The sequence below is a fragment of the Mustela nivalis genome (assembly GCF_964662115.1).
Source record: "Mustela nivalis genome assembly, chromosome: 1".
In the NCBI taxonomy this organism is placed as follows: Eukaryota; Metazoa; Chordata; class Mammalia; order Carnivora; family Mustelidae; genus Mustela; species Mustela nivalis.
The window spans coordinates 80,882,980-80,902,203 of record NC_139020.1 but is presented as its reverse complement, the minus strand read 5'-3'; the positions used below and the strand labels follow the sequence as shown (position 1 = coordinate 80,902,203).

The following is a 19,224-nucleotide window of genomic DNA, read 5'->3' as shown; positions in this document are numbered from 1 at the left end:
TAATCAGATCAATGTAAAGTAGAGTGGATTTTTTTTTTTGCATATTTCATTCAAATTTTAAACTGTTGCATCACGATTAAAGACAATGCCTCAACTTATAAATTTTTCATGTGAACTGTATTTTAACTGCAGGCAACTAGTAAATTAACACTTGGCAAGCTGCTTCAAGTCCTGAGAGATTTTTTTCTTAAATTGGCAAACCAGTTTTGTGCATGCTCACAAATATGCGTCTTTGTATTTCTTCCATTTTATATCAATAAACATTCCTCTAGGGAAAAATTAACTGCAAATCAAAATGGTTTTGAAATCTTTAGTTTTGTAATTTTATTTATTCATAGGTAATAAAAAGAAAACCCTCTGATATCTGGAATGTACATTATGTAGCAAAGTTATCTCTCCAGGTATTTCTCAATCAAATTGATTTTCTTCTTCTTTTTTTTTCTTTTAATGAAGTGTTCTGCCCACTGAATTCAGAATAGCTGTGAGAATAATCCAAAGTCTGCTTTATTTCCCCCACATGCACCACTAGGCACATACACCAGGAATTTGAAAGTGATGTACATGTGTATATCTGTTGCTAGAAATGAGTTAACACTGCAGCCAAGGGAATTCACGTACACCAAAAAGGAAGAAATTCTTAAGAAAATGCCTGAGTCTCTAGCATGTAATGCTCTAGAAGGTTTGTTATTGCAATTGCTTTTAACGGAATCCTGGAATTTTAGAACTAAACATCAACAGTAAGATAGCTATTAAATTGCCACCCACTTGAGGACAGAAGTTGCACCCTGTTTATTATTGCATTTGCAGGGCCACACGGTGGTACCCAATTTAAAAAAAAAAAAAAAAAAGAAGTATGGTTTCTTTTATAATCAAGGAATAACAGATATTACAGATGTACTATTTTAGTTACATTGCTTTATGTAAGTAAATGTAAAGGAGCAGTTTACTTAAAGAAAAATCCATTTGAAGTTCATTGATTTCCATTATAAAATAAAGATTTTAGAAAAAGGGCAGAAAATCCATTAATTTACTTAGGAAATGAGAAGGATGGCCTCTGGGAGCAACCAGAGATACCATTAATAATTTCATTCCAGTGCATGTGTGGCCCAGCCCTTTAAAGGGAATGGTGTTCTGATTATCAGAGGAACAGACAGTTGACAAAGTTGATTGGGGATTGCTAAAGGACTGGAATTTGAGAGAGAAATCTCCTTTATTGACACACATGTTCCAGTTCCCAAAGCATGGAGAAGTTCCATAAGCCATAGAAAAGAAGTCTCAAAACTGACCATTATGGAGACAAAAAAGAAAAAATTTAATTTACTGCTGAAATAAAATATGCCCCATCTGGCTAACATTTGGAGGTTTTTTTTCAGTCCACACTGTTACAAACACACTTGACAGTTCCCAGGATAATTGGCTGTAGTGTCAAAGCATAAATAAAAGTGAAGCACCAGTTCTGGATATAATGAAAAGGAGACCTTCTGATGCTCCCCGAGACTTAGATGTAATGTGTTGAGTTGCAGTGTTAATATCATGCTCGAGGAAATAAATGCATAAGTAAGGAGTGGGTCTATTCTATATAAGCTGTAACTATCCACATTCTTAAGAGAAATTTAAGTCTTCCTGTGCCATGTAAGTGACAAGTGATGTAGGTCAGCCTCCAGGGAGAGCAGGGTGAATCCCGGTGTTGGAGAGACATTAGTTTTGTTGAGCCCTCCCTTTCAGAGCAAGCTAGGTGAGAATGGGATAAACAGGTATTGGGTTTGTTGATTTCAAAAGCTGAGATTAGGGTAGGGAATTTTAGGCTGTAAACTGAGAACCAGGAAAATCTGATAGGCATTATCTAAGAAGCAAAGGTGAGGTCAAGAATGAAAAGAAGGTCTGAGTAAAATCTAGTGATTAAAAGGTAAACTCCAGGAGAATGTCATTCATAATAGGAAGCCGAAGACAAGGGGGTTGAGAGGGCAGATTGAGGGTGGACTGTAGATGCAGATGCAAATGTCTGGGACACTCCGGACTGGGAGAGAGCTGGCTGGAAGGAAGTTAGGTATAATAGGGTCTGGGCTTCTAAATGAAAGAGGGACAGGGCTTCATATAAGGAGGATGACGTGAGCAGTAACATGGAAGAAACAACAACAACAAAATCACAGTGAAGTCCTGGAGAATGGAACCCTAAGTGCATTCATTAAGTTACAAACACTTTCGGCAAATGCCTGCTTTATGCCAACCTCTGTGCAGAGGCCAGACATAAATAATCATGCTCTGCCCCAAGGAGACAAGCAATCTGCAAGTAAAGAAAGGCACAATGCCCCACTGAAAGAGCCTGTAAAAAAATAAAAGGCCTGGAGGAAGTGATGAAGAACAGCAGTGTTTGTTGGGTGGTCAGAGTCTTCTCTGACCTCGAGTCAGGTTAGTTTTCCTGGCAAAAAGAATAATTTGCACAAAGGCAAATTACAAAAACCATATTACAAAAACAAAAATAACAGATTATTTTAAAAAAAAGAAGAATGAGAAGAGAAAAGAGAAAGGCAAAACCGTCAAAACCGTGGTGCATTAGAGCATTCTCCTTTAAATTTAAATAACACATCCCATCAAAAAAATAATTTGAGCAAGCACCCTCCATGTTTATATTTATTTACTTATAAATAATACACATGTACTATTACACTCATCATTTTTATTATGAAAATTTCAAAAATAGAAATCTTAAAGGATGATAATGAAAAGTAAACAAAAGTTAGAGTTCTAATATTGTCCTCCCCCTCCAGTACTGGGGATGGTCATACCACCCCAGGAATGAACTCTCTCCCCTTCCACAGTGTTCCAAGAAGGAGAAGAATCAGGGTAGAGCCCAGGGAACTAAAAGAAGAGTTGGTCTGGGGTAATTTACCTCTGCCTTATAAGCCATGTAAGCCATGTAAACCTTGTAAGCCATGGCAAGGAGCTTAGATTTTCTTGTAGTCTATGGGAGGTCACTGAAGAGTTTTGAGCAGCAGGCATTATTTCCAAGCCTATTTTGAAATGATCACACAGTACACTATGTAGAAGCTAGATCAAAAATGGGCAAAAGGAGAATCAGAGAGATCATGAAGATTTTTGCTCACCCAGATGAGAGAGGAAAGTAGTTTGAGCTAGAATGGTCCTGGTAGAGATGGAAATGAATGACACATTCAATATAAATTTTGGAGGTAAAAGGGACATAGCAAGCTAACTGAAAGAGTGTAAGGGTGAGGGAGACTTTTGAATATCTTAAATTTAAAATGCCTGTGGGATGTGCCAGTGTAATTGTCTAGTAGACTTATTTGTGGTTTAGGCCACAGACAAGGGCACTCTTGGCACAGAGGTGGTGAAAACCATGTGAAGATGAAAGCAATCTGAGAAGATCGTCTAGAGAGCCAAAGCACCCAGTACAGAGGTGAGTTCAGAGAGCAGCCGGAAGACAAAAGGAGCCAGAAAGTATGAAAGTCACCCATCTCAAGAGAGTCCAAGAAAGGGAGAGAACAGAGGTGAACGGGATTTGGCAGCCACGCCAAGGCAGCAAAGTACAGAAGGGTGCCCATCCGACCACGCAACTTAGAAAAGGCAGCTTTAGTGATGCTTTAAAGGAGAGGGTTCAAAACGAAATAGCCAAAGGAATGAGGAGAGAATGAGCAAGGAGACAGCATCTGTAGAGATCTGGTGCAGAGGTTGGTGCTGAATGGGTTCCGTCTTGGAGGAAGTATGGCCATGCTTTAGAATGGGAGCCCCCTGCGCATGTTTGCAAGTGTTGGGATGACACAACAGAGAGGGTGAGGATGGTGAACAGATGAGAAAAAGTGATTGCACACAGACCCAGATCAAGACGTAGAGTTGTTGGGGGAAAGATGAATGAGTGCTGTTTCATGGCTTTTCATCTTTTTCAGTGAAATAAGAGGTGAGACCATCATCTGAAAGTATGATTTGGGGAGGAGGGATAGAATGTAGGAGGTTTGAGGAAGAAAGTCTAAAATGAAATTCTCAGAAAAATGAACTATGAACTTACTAGAGAAATATAGCAGGACTTTAAGGCAATGAGAAACAGCCATTTGGGATCTGAGATAACAGACTTAGAGTAAAACGGAATTTTGATTTTCTCCAGTAGTGATTAGCTGTTTAGGTGCTATAATGGAAGTCATTCAAGCTTGAGCTTTTGTCTTTTGGTTGGGTGGTAATTAAGTGGTGAAAGATTTCAGGGTAGGCACGGGAGATCTGTGTTTGAGAAGATAAGAGGGTCAAGGGGCAGACCAAAAGAAAAAACTTGAAAGACCAAAAGAAAACATAGGAAACCCAATTTGAGAAACAGAAAGATGGTCTTTAGATCCCAGAAAGAAGTTATTTTCTGAACGAAGAAGAGGATGGATTTATGTTGAACTTCTTTTCACAAGAACCCTCGGCTTCTCTTCTCAGCCCCAACCCGTGCTCTACCACTCACCTTGGAAACAAGGGCACAAGCCCATTAGTCACACGCTGACCAAAGCTAACGCAGACAGCCCGTAGCCACTAGGCAAGATGAGGCTGGCCGTGACTGTGACCAAGGGTGTACCTGGCTATGTGTGTGAGACTTGCGATGCTAGGGAACACTGGGAGAGTATTAGCTTCAGCACAAGATGAATTTTATCACAGTTTATGTGCTGTCCGGATACCTACAATCCCCCCCACCAGAACCACATTATAGTTCATCAGGGATTAACATGATTAACATAAGAGGACAGGTTCCAAGATGAAAAGAGTCCTTGAGAACAGACACATCCTCTGGAGACTTGTATAAGCAGGACTTTTATTGATGCCTTAGGACCAGAGAGTTTGGAAGTCCAGCCAGATTCTCAACTTTGCCTCCCTAAATACTGCCTCTACCTTCGTTCAGATTCTTTATTTTCCCCCCCTTAACAGCTATACATCATAATAATCTGTAGGGCTCCTCATTTAAACAATTCCATACACTCAGCTCATACTAAGTGATCACACATGACTTCACAAACACAATGAACCTAAGTGACTATTTGATTCACTATTTAAAAACTAGAAAATTGTTATCCTTACACTTGGCTAATTAATATACACTAATTAATATCTCCCTAACTACCAGCCACACATATTATGCTTGTGTTGTACATAAACTTTTTTTTAAAGAAATTAAAATTGGCAGAAGGAATACTTTCTCAGTTTAGTTTAAAACGTGGTTGATCACATGTATTCTATTTCCTTCATTTTTCACAAGCCAAACTGTCCTATAATGAAGCATGTCAATTTTACTACTGTAGTGAACATTCCTTCACAGTCAGCCAGATGTTCTGCATCGGTCAAGGAAATTAAAAGAACTTTAGCAAATAGTTAACAAAATAACTCTATTCCTGGGGGAACAGAGGTACGTAGTTCCTCCAAAATGTCTATTCCAATCCAATAGTGGTTTGGGTTCTTAATCAGCCCATGACTAAAATAGTATCTTTTCCACTCTCAGTGCTATCAAGGATATTGTGTGAATGCATACAAACCATGGGCACTAAACTATGATAATAAATAGCACTTTATTGCAAGCAAAGCAGAAGCATGATAGAAACCCAGGCTCTGTGTTTGAATGCTGACCCGCACTTACTGTGATTGCACACAGACCCAGATCTTTAAGTCCTCTGTATTTACTCTTCTCTACCTGTAGAGTGCAGGAAACACTTGGCAAGCATGTTGGGGGGTTTAGAACACATAATACATGTAAAATCCTTGGACCAACAACTGGCCCACGGTTAAGAGCTCAGTCAAGTGTAACTAGTATCATATTATTATGCTTCCTCTGCAAGACACCTTCAACAAAATGAATGACCAAGGTTTCATCTTTTGAGAGTGAGATTGATTTTCACAACAGTCAGAAAACTTATGTAGGCCCAGATCTATTATAAAAGGAGATGATTCAAACCAAATAATAGTTAAAAGCTGGGTTTTACTCAAGTAATGAAACTTTTTTTGCACGTGCCTAATGTATATACTCTAGAGAACAGTCCTGCAAGAGACTTCTAAGAATGGTTTGAGCAGAGACCGTGTCACATCCAAGTTTAACACTCATTTCAAAATATAGATTCTGGGTTTTTTTTTAAATCTAAAAAATCATAGCAATTTAGATATCTCATACTAAATAAATCAAGAAAGAGAATAGTGTCACTACTTGTCTTTTTCTTTAAGATCCTGTATGTCGCATGTAGATTAGATCTCTGGGGACACATTACCAAATTACCCTCTTTCCTTTAGGGATTATGGAGTAAACTTTATTTTTTTTCAATTCAGTATACAAGTATTTTCTAAAGTCTACTTATTTTCAATACATTATTGTATTGTTCTACTATCCTCACTACGATTTGGGGTTCTTATTGAAGACCATTCCGAGGGGAAGGTGCCTTTTTAAAAATTCTTTTGCTAACTACAGCCAACAGAATCATTTAGCGCCTCTCCAGGCTTTGATAATTCCTTCTTAGTCGCCCTTGTAGCCAGCCCAAATTGTTCATGCTGAGTGTAAGCCCCTTTCTTCATGATCTTTCACCAGCCCTGATGGGAAACATTAGAACACCTGAGTGGGAGGGCTGCAGAGTAGTTCCCAGATCCTAGCACAAGTGAGAGTCTCAGCAGACCTTGTTTAAATGAAATTTTGGGGACCTCTGTGGATTTTGCAAATGGTAATCTTGGGGCGGGGGCGGTGGAGTGGGCCTGCAACTCCCACACAAGATCTCCCAGGGACCAGTCTTACACAAGATCTCCCAAGGACCAGTCTTACACAAGATCTCCCAGGGACCAGTCCTATGGAAATAAGTGAAATAGTAAAAGAGTCAAAAGCAACTGGAATCCAGTTGACCTGGCTTGAGTCACACCTCTACCACCAACACATTCTGGGAATCTGGGCAAGTTGGTTAACCTCACTGAAACTTAACTGCTTCATCTATAAACTGGGAACAGATCCACCTGCCCGATGGTGTTGCTAGGAAGGTAGTACGAGGTGATGCATTTCGTTAAACACCCAGAAGAGCAGCTGGCACAGAGTGAGTCCCCCATAAATAGCAACTATAAAACCACTGCTTCATAAATGTTGTGGCTGTGGTGAAATCACCTGTTTAGTTTTCTCTTTTGGGGATTTGTAACAATTTAGGTATCTTCATGGCCCTGCTCTGAATATTTTCCATCTTCACCTACTTCACAAGAACTGAACGCTGTGGCCTGTGCCTGATCAGGCCCAGGTACCTCATTATAGGCCTATCTATGTGTCTAATCATGCCCACATGGGCACACCTCATTGCATCCTTCAATTTCAGCATCTCGTTAGCATGCTCCATTTGCCCACCTTGTTATTTCCTATCCCCTTACCAATGTCCCCCCGCCTTTTTTGCTCTCGCATCTTCTTATGCCCATTTCTTTATTCATAGTAGTAAATCCTTCCTTTTATGCTTGTCATGATTCCTTCCTTTCTGCACAGCTCATTACATGCCTCCATCTGTGAACCTCATTATGCCATCCCATTTTTATCTCGTTACATCCTCACCGTGCACATATTATTAGCTCCTCCATTCATGCATAGCACTGCATTCTTTCCCTCTGCTTCTTATCACGACCTGCCCTTTCCACCCTTCCCATTTAATGCTTCCATTTATAAATCACATTACATGCCCCCAAATGCTTTATCATTACAGCCTTCCATGTATGCATCTCATTACACTATTGCCCATGCACATTTCTATGTGCATTTCTGTTTGCACATCTCATTACAGCCCCATCAAACATACACATGGCATTACTCCCCTTTCAAGTATTCACGTTGCATTACATCCTTCTATGTTTACATCTTATTACGTCCAATATTCTGAGGTTTGACAACAAACTAACAAAGACAGATAAGTATGTTACTTGCTTTTAGAAAACAAAATGTGTTTCTCAGGCGCCTAACATCAGTGTTTCTTAAACAAACAATTCATTTCAGAAATATTTACATATTTATCTAGCTAAGAGACAAAAAACCTTGTATTTTATATGCATGAAAAAAGCTTCTTATCTCGTTTTGTTCAAATCATTGTTATCACTACTTTGTATTATTTCTCTACAGTGTACAAAGTGTTGCAATTATCCATGAACTTATTTGAAGTGGCAAGTCTCTGCAGGAGACAGCTTAGGGATCACAGTCATTTTACAGATGGAGAAGTGCATTGAAAGCACCAAGAAATTATTTCCCAAGACCTGCTAGTGAATGACAGTGGCAGGACTCAAACTCGCATATTCTGGTTCCAAAACCTTCCTTCTTTCTGCCATACTACTCTCCAGCAAAACAAAAACAAAAAACAATAAAACAAAACAATACCCTTATTTCTAAGTATCACTTGGATCACTTAAACCATTCCATAACATTTCCCTATGGTGGAAGCTGGGGTTAGCGAGCTTTAGGTTTGCTTTGTTTTGTTTTCTAAAACAAAACAATGTGATATCAAACTTTCAAATCAGACACTTTGCATTTCCTATTTATCTCTTTATGTCTGAGTTCAAAGAGCCAGATTAAAAGAAGCTTTAATGTGGAGCCTCTCCCCCAACAAGACTAAATGCACATGGAATAAAATGCAAAAATCAGGAAAAAGTTATGGTCCTTTACTGATCTTCACCACCAAGGCCAGCCTCACACAGGCAAAATAAGGGGACTTCCCTATGAGGGAATTGAGGCATACTAAGGAAGCCCCCCCCCCCACCCCCCGCCCACCAACTGCAGAACCTTTCTTCCGACAGATCATAACCCCGGCCAGTTTCTGCTTCATTGAACTGTGTCCTCTGGCTCACTTTTATTGTTTATTAAATTATGAATAGCTCATAAATTCAGAAAAGTGCAGAAAAATGATGCCCATTCCCACCACAAGACAGAAGAGATGTTTACATTTCTTCCATATTTACTTCAAATATTCCCCTTGACAAAAAGAAAGAAACTGTCGCAAATACTCTCAGGAGGTTGGTGTGTATTATTTCCATGGATATTTTGGTACTGTTGTTTTAAACTTCTATATATGTGTTATCATATTGCACATATCTTTTGCAATATCCTTTCTCTGCTTACCAATATGTTTTAAAAATGTATCTATCTGTTCACACATGTGGAGCTAGCTCAATCGTTTTAGTATCTACAAAGTTTTCCATTGTGTAAATAGACAAGAGTTTACTTTATCCATTCTCTATGGATAATGCAACATCATATCTGCCTTGATCTCTTCATCAGTGCTTAATGCTGTGCTCTGGCCTTTGAATAACTAAGTGGAGACATTTGAAATTCCCACATGGTGGAAAGCAAAGCCTTCTCCTCACGTCCACAGCAGAGTCAGTTTTATTCCCTTTTTATTTTATTCCAAGTAGTAAACACACCAACAAAATGATATTTATTAAATAAAACTAGACCCTAACCAAATGTCGATGTGTACTAATGTATTAAAATAATTGCACCTAGAAAGGGTGGTCTGATTCCCAGAACCTGGAATGCTTCTTATGATAGTGAAAGGCAATAAAGATGAAGAAAAATGCAATGTTTGCCATATAAATGTGGTTGATTGTCCCCCTGGTTTAAGGAGTCACTGGAGACAGCTGCCAGTCCCCGATGCAATCGGACCAATGACTGTGGTCACCAAATGCATGGCCTAGCTCAGATATAAGAAAGGACTGTTAGATAGTAATCCTTCCAGAAGTTTCAGAGCCCAGAAAGGCCTTCCATTGTGAAGCACAAAAGGAATTCTTCATACTGTGCTGGTGGGAATGTAAATTGGATCATTCTGGAAAGTAATTTAACAGAACTTAGTGAAGTTAAAGATATGCATAATGTTTAATTTTTAATGTCTTGTGCAAACAATATTTCTGGAGCAGAGCAGATAACTTACAGCCAATAACCTCACCAGCTCTCCTTTGCTTCAGTTATTAACCCTGGGACACACAATGAGAGCCCGGTGTCATCGTACACATACAAGGGTCTGTACTATAGGTAAAAGAACCCTGAAAATATGGATCTGGATACTTACATAGCGGAAGGCCAGCAGCCCCATTCATCTGAGAGAAGGGGAGAAAAAATGTTGGTCTTTGGGAAGAATTCTGGGTTCTTCTACCTTGTGAGATATATATTTCTGGGAAGATAAATCTCTCTAGATTGTCTCTCAGTTTCTAATTAGGCATAAATCAACTTCTCAAGTTTGTTCTTTTAGCCCGAGTCCCAAGTTTTAGTAAAATTTGTCCAGAAAGTCTATGGAGAAACATAAAAAAATATTTTCTCTACAGCCCTAAACACACTTTGTAATGCAGCAGTTCCACTTCTGAATGATTTTCCCAGAAAAAATTCTTACTCATCACAAAGGGAAATATATGAGGATACTCATTGTTGCATGGTTTGTGTAGATGCAAAGATGGGGGCCTGGGAAATGGTGAAGTAAAATGTGGCGGTGTCGGATGTGCACTATGAAATCACTCTGTAGCAGTGACGGCAACAAACCAAGTACACACACAAGGCCATGTACAGAGCTTGAGAGACGCAAGCAAGAAATAGAATGTGGTCCATGGCGGAACATCATTTGTGAAAATGAAAAATACACTAAACATTGCTCCATATTTTTTGAGAATCAAGACATGTTCAAAGAAATAGATCAAACCCAAAAGAACAAGAGCTTATATAAAGGGGAGGTAGGAAGAGCATCTGGGAATGAGAGTGGTATTAGGGATAACTAGAGAAAAATAAGAGAAGGACCTCACCCCAAACAAAATAACCTACATGGCTGAAGAGTATGGCTATCTCACTAATTGATTTCCAGAGGAGAAAAAGAAAGCCCTTTCACTGAGCTTGCTCCCTATCAGCACCCTCGGTGGTCTTGTACCATGCGGTAATACAGTAGTCTCCCACACCGCTTTATCCTCAGGGATATGTTCCAAGAACTCCAGTGGATGCCTGAAACCATGGATAGTACTGAACCAAATATGGACTATGCTTTTTTCCTATGCATACATACCATTAGGCACAGAAAGAGATTAACAATAAAAACTAATCACGAAATAAAATGGCATAACGATGTCCTATAATAAAACTTATGTGAATGAGGTCTCTCAGAATATCTTAACATGCTGTACTCACTGTTCTTCTTGTAATGATGTGTAGTGAACGAGACGAAGTCAGGTGAAGGACACACGCAGTGTGGTGGAGGACCACTGGGCTACTACTGACCTCTGATGTAGAAGGAGGACCATTGTTTCCAGACTGGGGTTGACAGTGGGGAACTGAAGCTGTGGAGAGTGGAACCACAGATAAGGGGGGACTACTGGACATTGTGGTGTGAGATGATCAATATATCGTTGTTACAGGCAGATGGCAAGCATCAGTTAGGATGGGGAAAAAAAAAATACTACAATTCTTTGCTTTCCAGTGTGAAAGGAGATCCCATGGGAAAGCTGGCTGTCATGCCAACAGTTCCAGTGATTACATTTTACTGCTACCACCACTGTAGAAATGTCTAATTTTCTTGACATTTTGAACATTGGTAATCTTTTGCCCTTGCTTCCACTCTGATTAAAAATACTTAGCTGGGGGGGGGGGGGGCGCCTGGGTGGCTCAGTGGGTTGAGGCCTTTGCCTTCAGCTCACTCAGGTCATGATCCCGGGGTCCTGGGATCGATCCCCACGTCGGGCTCTCTGCTCGGAGGGGAGCCTGCTTCTCCCTTTCTCTCTCTCTGCCTGCCTCTCTGCCTACTTGTGATCTCTCTCTCTCTCTCTGTCAAATAAATAAATAAAATCATAAAAAAAAATACTTTGCTGGCTTTAATGGAGTCAATTTTAGAATAAATTTGGTTCCTAAAGAAACCAAAAAGAAGTCATTATGGATTTATCAAACATGTATAAAGCTTCACCCAATTTTCCACTCAACTCATACACTTACATTAGCTTTTGCAAAAACCTCTTTATTTAAACACTTGTAATATTTACTGCCAACATTTTATAATCACATTATTTTTTCATGATCGTTAGGCAAGTGAAAAAACTTTGACTTTTTTAATCGAATCAAATATTCTATCATATTTGTTGGTTCTTACATGAAAGAGTTCTTCAGAGCCTCTCTGTGAAATGAATCAAACCAGCAACTTGGAGCCAGACCCATGGTTAAAATCACCATGACTTGCCAAGAAACGATTCAGTTCTTCCCATCACGTGGGTACTCAAAGGATAGGATGAAAGTCAAGTTTGTTTCATGATCTATAGTGATGGTAAGAAACTGGCCACATTGACCTCATATACCCATGTGTACTTAGAGTTCCCTTATTAATCTGGGATATAAAAAGGATAAACAATGGAACAGAGCTCACTTGTGACCTCCAGTGAACACTGGATCACACTGTGCATTCCTCTGGGGAAGCACCCTTATGGCCTCTGCTCAGAGTCTGTCTCCCACCTGTTGCTCGCCCCTTCCCCACACATCCCAGCATTTCTGCCAACTTTCAAATAAGCCCCAACAACTTCAATTTTCACGCCTCCTTTCTTCCTTCCAAGTTGCACAAGTTGGAATAATAATGTCTCTGATCTTCAAGAAGGGAATTTTTACTCTTGCAACCAGATTGTGTATGTTGTCATTTAAACCAAACTATTGTGGAGAAGTCTGAACATACGGACATAAGGATGAAAAAATTCCTCGGTTGCCAATTAATAGAAACAAATCAGTCATCTTCATCTGTTTCCAAGAATGTAGGATTAACTGCCAGTCCTTGCACATCAGAATAACCTGAGAATTTGTTTAGAAATGCAGATTCCCAGGCACAATCACCGGCTGATTGGTTTAAGTTTCCAGGGATGGAACCTGTGTTTGTTGTTTTTAACAAGTTTCCCTGGGATTCCGGATACTGACACCTTCTGAGAACTGGTGATTTGGAAAAGCTGAGAACAAGCAGGCAGCATGCTATATTGAAGGATTTAGACAAGCACTCTTCAGTTATTAACATTTTATACCAGCAACTTAGTTTTTTTTTTAATTTTATTTATTTTTACTTGACAGATAGAGATCACAAGTAGGCAGAGAGGCAGGCAGAGAGAGAGGGAGGAGGAAGCAGGCTCCCCGCTGAGCAGAGAGCCCAATGCGGGGCTCGATCCCAGGACCCTGGGATCATGACCTGAGCCGAAGGCAGAGGCTTTAACCCACTGAGCCACCCAGGCGCCCCCCAGCAACTTGTTTTATAAAATAAATTCCTATAATACACATAGAAATGTAAGTGTATTTTTTTTTAATAAAAATGTTCTGAAAGGGCTTAGTGGGCATAATTGATGAGAAAATTAAAAACTGAAATGCTGAGATGCCTAGGTGGCTGAGTCAGTTAAGCATTCAATTAGGGACATCTGGGTGGCCCAGTGGGTTAAGCCCCTGCCTTCGGCTCAGGTCATGATCCCAGGGTCCTGGGATCTAGTTCCGCATCAGGTTCCTCGCTCAGCAGGGAGCCTCTCTCCACCTTTGTCTGTCTCTCTGCCTGCTTGTGTGCTCTCTCTCCCTGATAAATAAATAAAAGGCATTCAATTATTGATTTCAGCTCAGGTCTTAATCTCGGGTGTGGTGAGTTCAAGCCCTGCACTGGGCTCCATGCTGGACATGGAGCCTACTTAAAAAAAAATAAGAAAAATACCCTAAATGCTACTGTTGACATAAATTGCAGGTAAAATCTTTGTGTCTCAATTAGCGAAAATTTATAAAAGATTCACTGAACATCTCATATGAGCAAAGCACTATACTTAGTACTTTCGGAAGCTACAAAAATAATAAATAAATAAGTTTTCTTGCTGAGGGGCTTTAATCCAGTTGAGAGCCAAAAGAGTCACACCAGAAGAGGCTTAATAATGACCACAACTAAACACAAAGATGTATTCCAGCTTTCCTCTGTGAGGAACACTATGGACCCAGTGCATTACTGTTTACATTCTGGAATGTAGGATGATGTCTCCTTCTTCCATTTATCCTTGGTTCTTGACACAGGTGCTATAAATACTAATTGCTGTAAGTTAAATACAATAGTAATATTTTTTCAGAAGTTGAAATAAATTTAAAAACTAAATTATAGCATAAATATTCTTTAGAGTTTCTTTTGCTGGTTTATTCATCATACAGTATGTTTCTTACAAGACACTATGCTTGCACAATGTAGGACAATATAAATAATACAGAGATAAATGGTAAAAGGATGCCTCATTAATTTTTTTTTTCCTTCAATGAGTTTATTGCACACCCTGGACACCATAGAGTTAGAATTTGTGCACTAGAAATAACCATAAAGTCATAAAGCCCTCCTATTATATGCAAATATTGGAGATCATTAAAAAATAAAAAAAACTATTGTTTACATTTTTTAAAACATACTTGAAATATATGCCTAGATTTGATCCTATTAACCATAGGCAAACAGAGCACATGAGACAATCCTATGTTTTGTATCTGTGCAAAAATAGCTTTAAACAGAATTTAAATGTACCAGAACCTAAAGTTCTTCCAGATGTATGCTTTCACTGATTTCTGGAAAATTGCTTTCCCATACCCTCTCACAGTACATCGACCACTTTATAAGATCCAGAGGCCACTTTTCACTTTCACGGAATCCACATCATTGACTCATGCTGTCACTGTCATGAAATAATGTTGTAAATATCCTCTCATCTTCCCATGCTATCTGGCTTATTTTTCTCCTAAGAGGCTTTGCAAGAGATTTTTTATATAGTTCTGCAAATTCCTATTCCCATTAATGACTTAAAAAAAAAAAAACTGGAGAAATGTTCATTTCATCAGCTGTTTAAAAACAGCATTTTTCCTCCAAGGGCTTCTACCCCTTTTGAATCATATGGTCTTTATCAGGAAAATCTTTCTTAGCATATCTTTATTATGGTTATATATCTTTCTCGCCATGTTCTTCTTTTTATTGAGGCCTGATTTAGAGTTTTCTCAGAAGAATGTGACCCCTCTCATTTTCACCGAGAATTGGTCAACAGGGTCTCTGTCACCTTTCTTTCTTCATGGCATGATGTCAGTTTTGATTCTTTTTTTTTTTTTAAGATTTTATTTATTTATTTGACAGAGAGAGAGAGAGAGAGATCACAACTAGGCAGACAGGCAGGCAGAGAGAGAGGGGGAAGCAGGCTCCCCACTGAGTAAGAGCCCGATGCGGGGTTCAATCCCAGGACCCCGAGATCATGACCTGAGCTGAAGGCAGAGGCTTAACCCACTGAGCCACCCAGGCACCCCTCAGTATTGATTCTTTTTTTTTTTAATTTTTTTTATTAAATTTTTAAAATTTTTTTATAAACATATAATGTATTTTTATCCCCAGGGGTACAGGTTTGTGAATTGCAAGGTTTACACACTTCACAGCTCTAGCACATACCCTCCCCAATGTCTATAACACCACCTCCCTCTCCTGGCCCCCCTACCCCCAGCAACCCCATTTGTTTTGTGAGATTAAGAGTCACTTATGGTTTGTCTCCCTCCCAATCCCATCTTGTTTCATTTATTCTTTTCCTACCCCCCAAACCCCAAACATTACATCTCCACTTCGTCATACAAGGAGATCATATGATAGTTGTCTTTCTCCAAATGACTTATTTCGCTAAGCATAATATCCTCCAGTTCCATCCATGTCATTGCAAATGGCAAGATTTCATTTCTTTTGCTGGCTGCATAGTATTCCATTGTGTATATATACCACCTCTTCTTTATCCATTCATCAGTTGATGGACATCTAGATTCTTTCCATAGTTTGGCTATTGTGGACATTGCTACTATTAACATTCGGGTGCATGTGCCCCTTCGAATCACTACGTTTGTATCTTTAGGGTAAATATTCAGTAGTGTGATTGTTGGGACATAGGGTAGCTCTATTTTCAACTTTTTGAGGAACCTCCATGCTGTTTTCAGAGTGGTTGCACCAGCTTGCATTCCCACCAACAGTGTAGGAGGGTTCTCCTTTCTCTGCATCCTCGCCAGCATCTATCATTTCCTGACTTGTTAATTTTAGCCATTATGACTGGTGTGAGGTGGTATGTTATTGTAGTTTTGATTTGTATTTCTCTGATGCCGAGTGATGTGGAGCACTTTTTCATGTGTCTGTTGGCCATCTGGATGTCTTCTTTGCAGAAATGTCTGTTCATGTCCTCTGCCCATTTCTTGATTGGATTATTTGTTCTTTGGGTGTTGCGTTTCCTAAGCTCCTTATAGATTTTGGATACTAGCCCTTTATCTGATATGCCATTTACAAATATCTTCTCCCATTCTATCAGTTAACTGTTTCCTTTGATGTGCAAAAGCTTTTGATCTTGATGAAATCCCAATAGCTCATTTTTGCCCTTGCTTCCCTTGCCTTTGGCATTGTTCCTAGGAAGATGTTGCTGCGGCTGAGGTCGAAGAGGTTGCTGCCTGTGTTCTCCTCAAGGATTTTGGTGGATTCCCTTCTCACATTGAGGTCCTTCATCCATTTTGAGTCTATTTTCATGTGTGGTGTAAGGAAATGGTGCAATTTCACTTTTCTGCATGTGGCTGTCCAATTTTCCCCAACACCATTTGTTGAATAGACTGTCTTTTTTCCATTGGACATTCTTTACTGCTTTGTCAAAGATGAGTTGACCATAGAGTTGAGGGTCTATTTCTGGGCTCTCTATTCTGTTCCATTGATCTATGTGTCTGTTTTTGTGCCAGTACCATGCTGTCTTGATGATGACAGCTTTGTAATAGATCTTGAAGTCCAGAATTGTGATGCCACCAACTTTGACTTTCTTTTTCAATATTCCTTTGGCTACTCGAGGTCTTTTCTGGTTCCTCATAAATTTTAGGATTATTTGTTCCATTTCTTTGAAAAAAATGGATGGGGTTTTGATAGGGATTGCATTAAATGTGTAGATTACTTTAGGTAGCATAGACATTTTCACAATATTTATTCTTCCAATCCATGAGCATGGGGCATTTTTCCATTTCCTTGTGTCTTCCTCAATTTCTTTCATCAGTACTTTATAGTTTTCTGAGTGTAGATTCTTTGCCTCTTTGGTTAGGTTTATTCCTAGGTATCTTATGGTTTTGGGTGCAACTGTAAATGGGATTGACTCCTTAATTTCTGTTTCTTCTGCCTTGTTGTTGGTGTAAAGAAATGCAACTGATTTCTGTGCATTGATTTTATATCCTGACACTTTACTGAATTCCTTACAAGTTCTAGCAGTTTTGGAGTGGAGCCTTTTGTGTTTTCCACATACAGTATCATATCATCTGCAAAGAGTGATAGTTTAACTTCTTCTTTGCCGATTTGGATGCCTTTAATTTCTTTTTGTTACCTGATTGCTGAGGCTAGGACTTCTAGTACTATGTTGAACAGCAGTGGTGATAATGGACATCCCTGCCGTGTTCCTGACCTTAGCGGAAAAGCTTTCAGTTTTTCTCCATTGAAAATGATATTTGCAGTGGGGTTTTCATAGATGGCTTTGATGATATTGAGGTATGTGCCCTCTATCCCTACACTTTGAAGAGTTTTGATCAGGAAGGGATGCTGTACTTTGTCAAATGCTTTTTCAGCATCTATTGAAAGTATCGTATGGTTCTTGTTCTTTCTTTTATTAATGTATTGTATCACATTGATTGATTTGCAGATGTTGAACCAACCTTGCAGCCCTGGAATAAATCCCACTTGGTCGTGGTGAATAATCTTTTCAATGTACTGTTGGATCCTACTGGGTAGTATTTTGGTGAGAATTTTTGCATCTGTGTTCATCAAGGATATTGGTCTGTAATTCTCTTTTTTGATGGGATCCTTGTCTGGGTTTGGGATTAAGGTGATGCTGGCCTCATCAAATGAGTTTGTTTGGAAGTTTCCCTTCCATTTCTGTTTTTTGGAACAGTTTCAGGAGAATAGGAATTAGATCTTCTTTAAATGTTTGGTAGAATTCCCCTGGGAAGCCGTCTGGCCCTGGGCTTTTGTTTGTTTGGAGATTTTTGATGACTGTTTCAATCTCCTTACTGGTTATAGGTCTGTTCAGGTTTTCTATTTCTTCCTGGTTCAGTTGTGGTAGTTTATACATCTCCAGGAATGCATCCATTTCTTTGTTTGTCAAATTTGTTGCAACAGAGTTGTTCATAATATGTTCTTATAATTGTTTGTGGGTTTTTTGGTGTTGGTTGTGATCTCTTTCATTCATGATTTTATTTATTTGAGTCCTTTCTCTTTTCTTTTTGATAAGTCTGGCCAGGGGATTATCAATCTTATTAATTCTTTCAAAGAACCAGCTCCTAGTTTTGTTGATTTGTTCTATTGGTTTTTTGTTTGTTTGTTTCTATTTCATTGATTTCTTCTCTGATCATTATGATTTCTCTTCTCCTGCTGGGTTTAGGCGTTCTTTGCTGTTCTTTCTCTAGCTTCTTTAGGTGTAGGGTGAGGTTGTGTATTTGAGACCTTTCTAGTTTCTTGAGAAAGGCTTGTACCAGTATATATTTTCCTCTCAGGACTGCCTTTGATGTGTCCCACAGATTTTGAACAGTTGTGTTTTCGTTATCATTTGTTTCCATGAATTTTTTCAATTCTTCCTTAATTTCTTGGTTGGCCCATTCATTCTTTAGAAGGATTCTGTTTAGTCTCCATGTATTTGGGTTCTTTCCAAATTTCCTCCTGTGATTGAGTTTTAGCTTCTGAGCATTGTGGTCTGAAAATATGCAGGGAATGATCCCAGTCTTTTGATACCAGTTCAGACCTGATTTATGACCCAGGATGTGATCTATTCTGGAGAATGTTCCATGTGCACTAGAGAAGAATGTGTATTCTGTTGCTTTGGGATGAAATGTTCTGAATATATCTGTGATGTCCATCTGGTCCAGTGTGTCATTTAAGGCCTTTATTTCCTTGTTGATCTTTTGCTTGGATGATCTGTCCTTTTCCGTGAAGGGGGTGTTAAAGTCCCCTATTATTATTGTATTATTGTCGACGTGTTTCTTTGATTTTGTTATTAACTGGTTTATATAGTTGGCTGCACCCATGTTAGGGGCATAGATATTTAAAATTGTTAGATCTTGTTGGACAGACAATTTGAGTATGATATAGTATCCTTCCTCATCTCTTCTTATAGTCTTTGGCTTAAAGTCTAATTGATCTGATATAAGGATTGCGACCCCAGCCTTCTGATATCCATTAGCATAGTAAATTGTTTTCCACCCCCTTACTTTAAATCTGGAGGTGTCTTTGGGTA

At 39.1% G+C, this 19,224-nt stretch overlaps 1 protein-coding gene across 7 annotated transcripts in view; it reads left to right on the top strand.

Moving 5' to 3' along the window:
- VEPH1 (ventricular zone expressed PH domain containing 1) overlaps positions 1-19,224 on the top strand; it is a 247,105-nt gene that overhangs the window by 195,610 nt on the left and 32,271 nt on the right. The window lies entirely within an intron of this gene.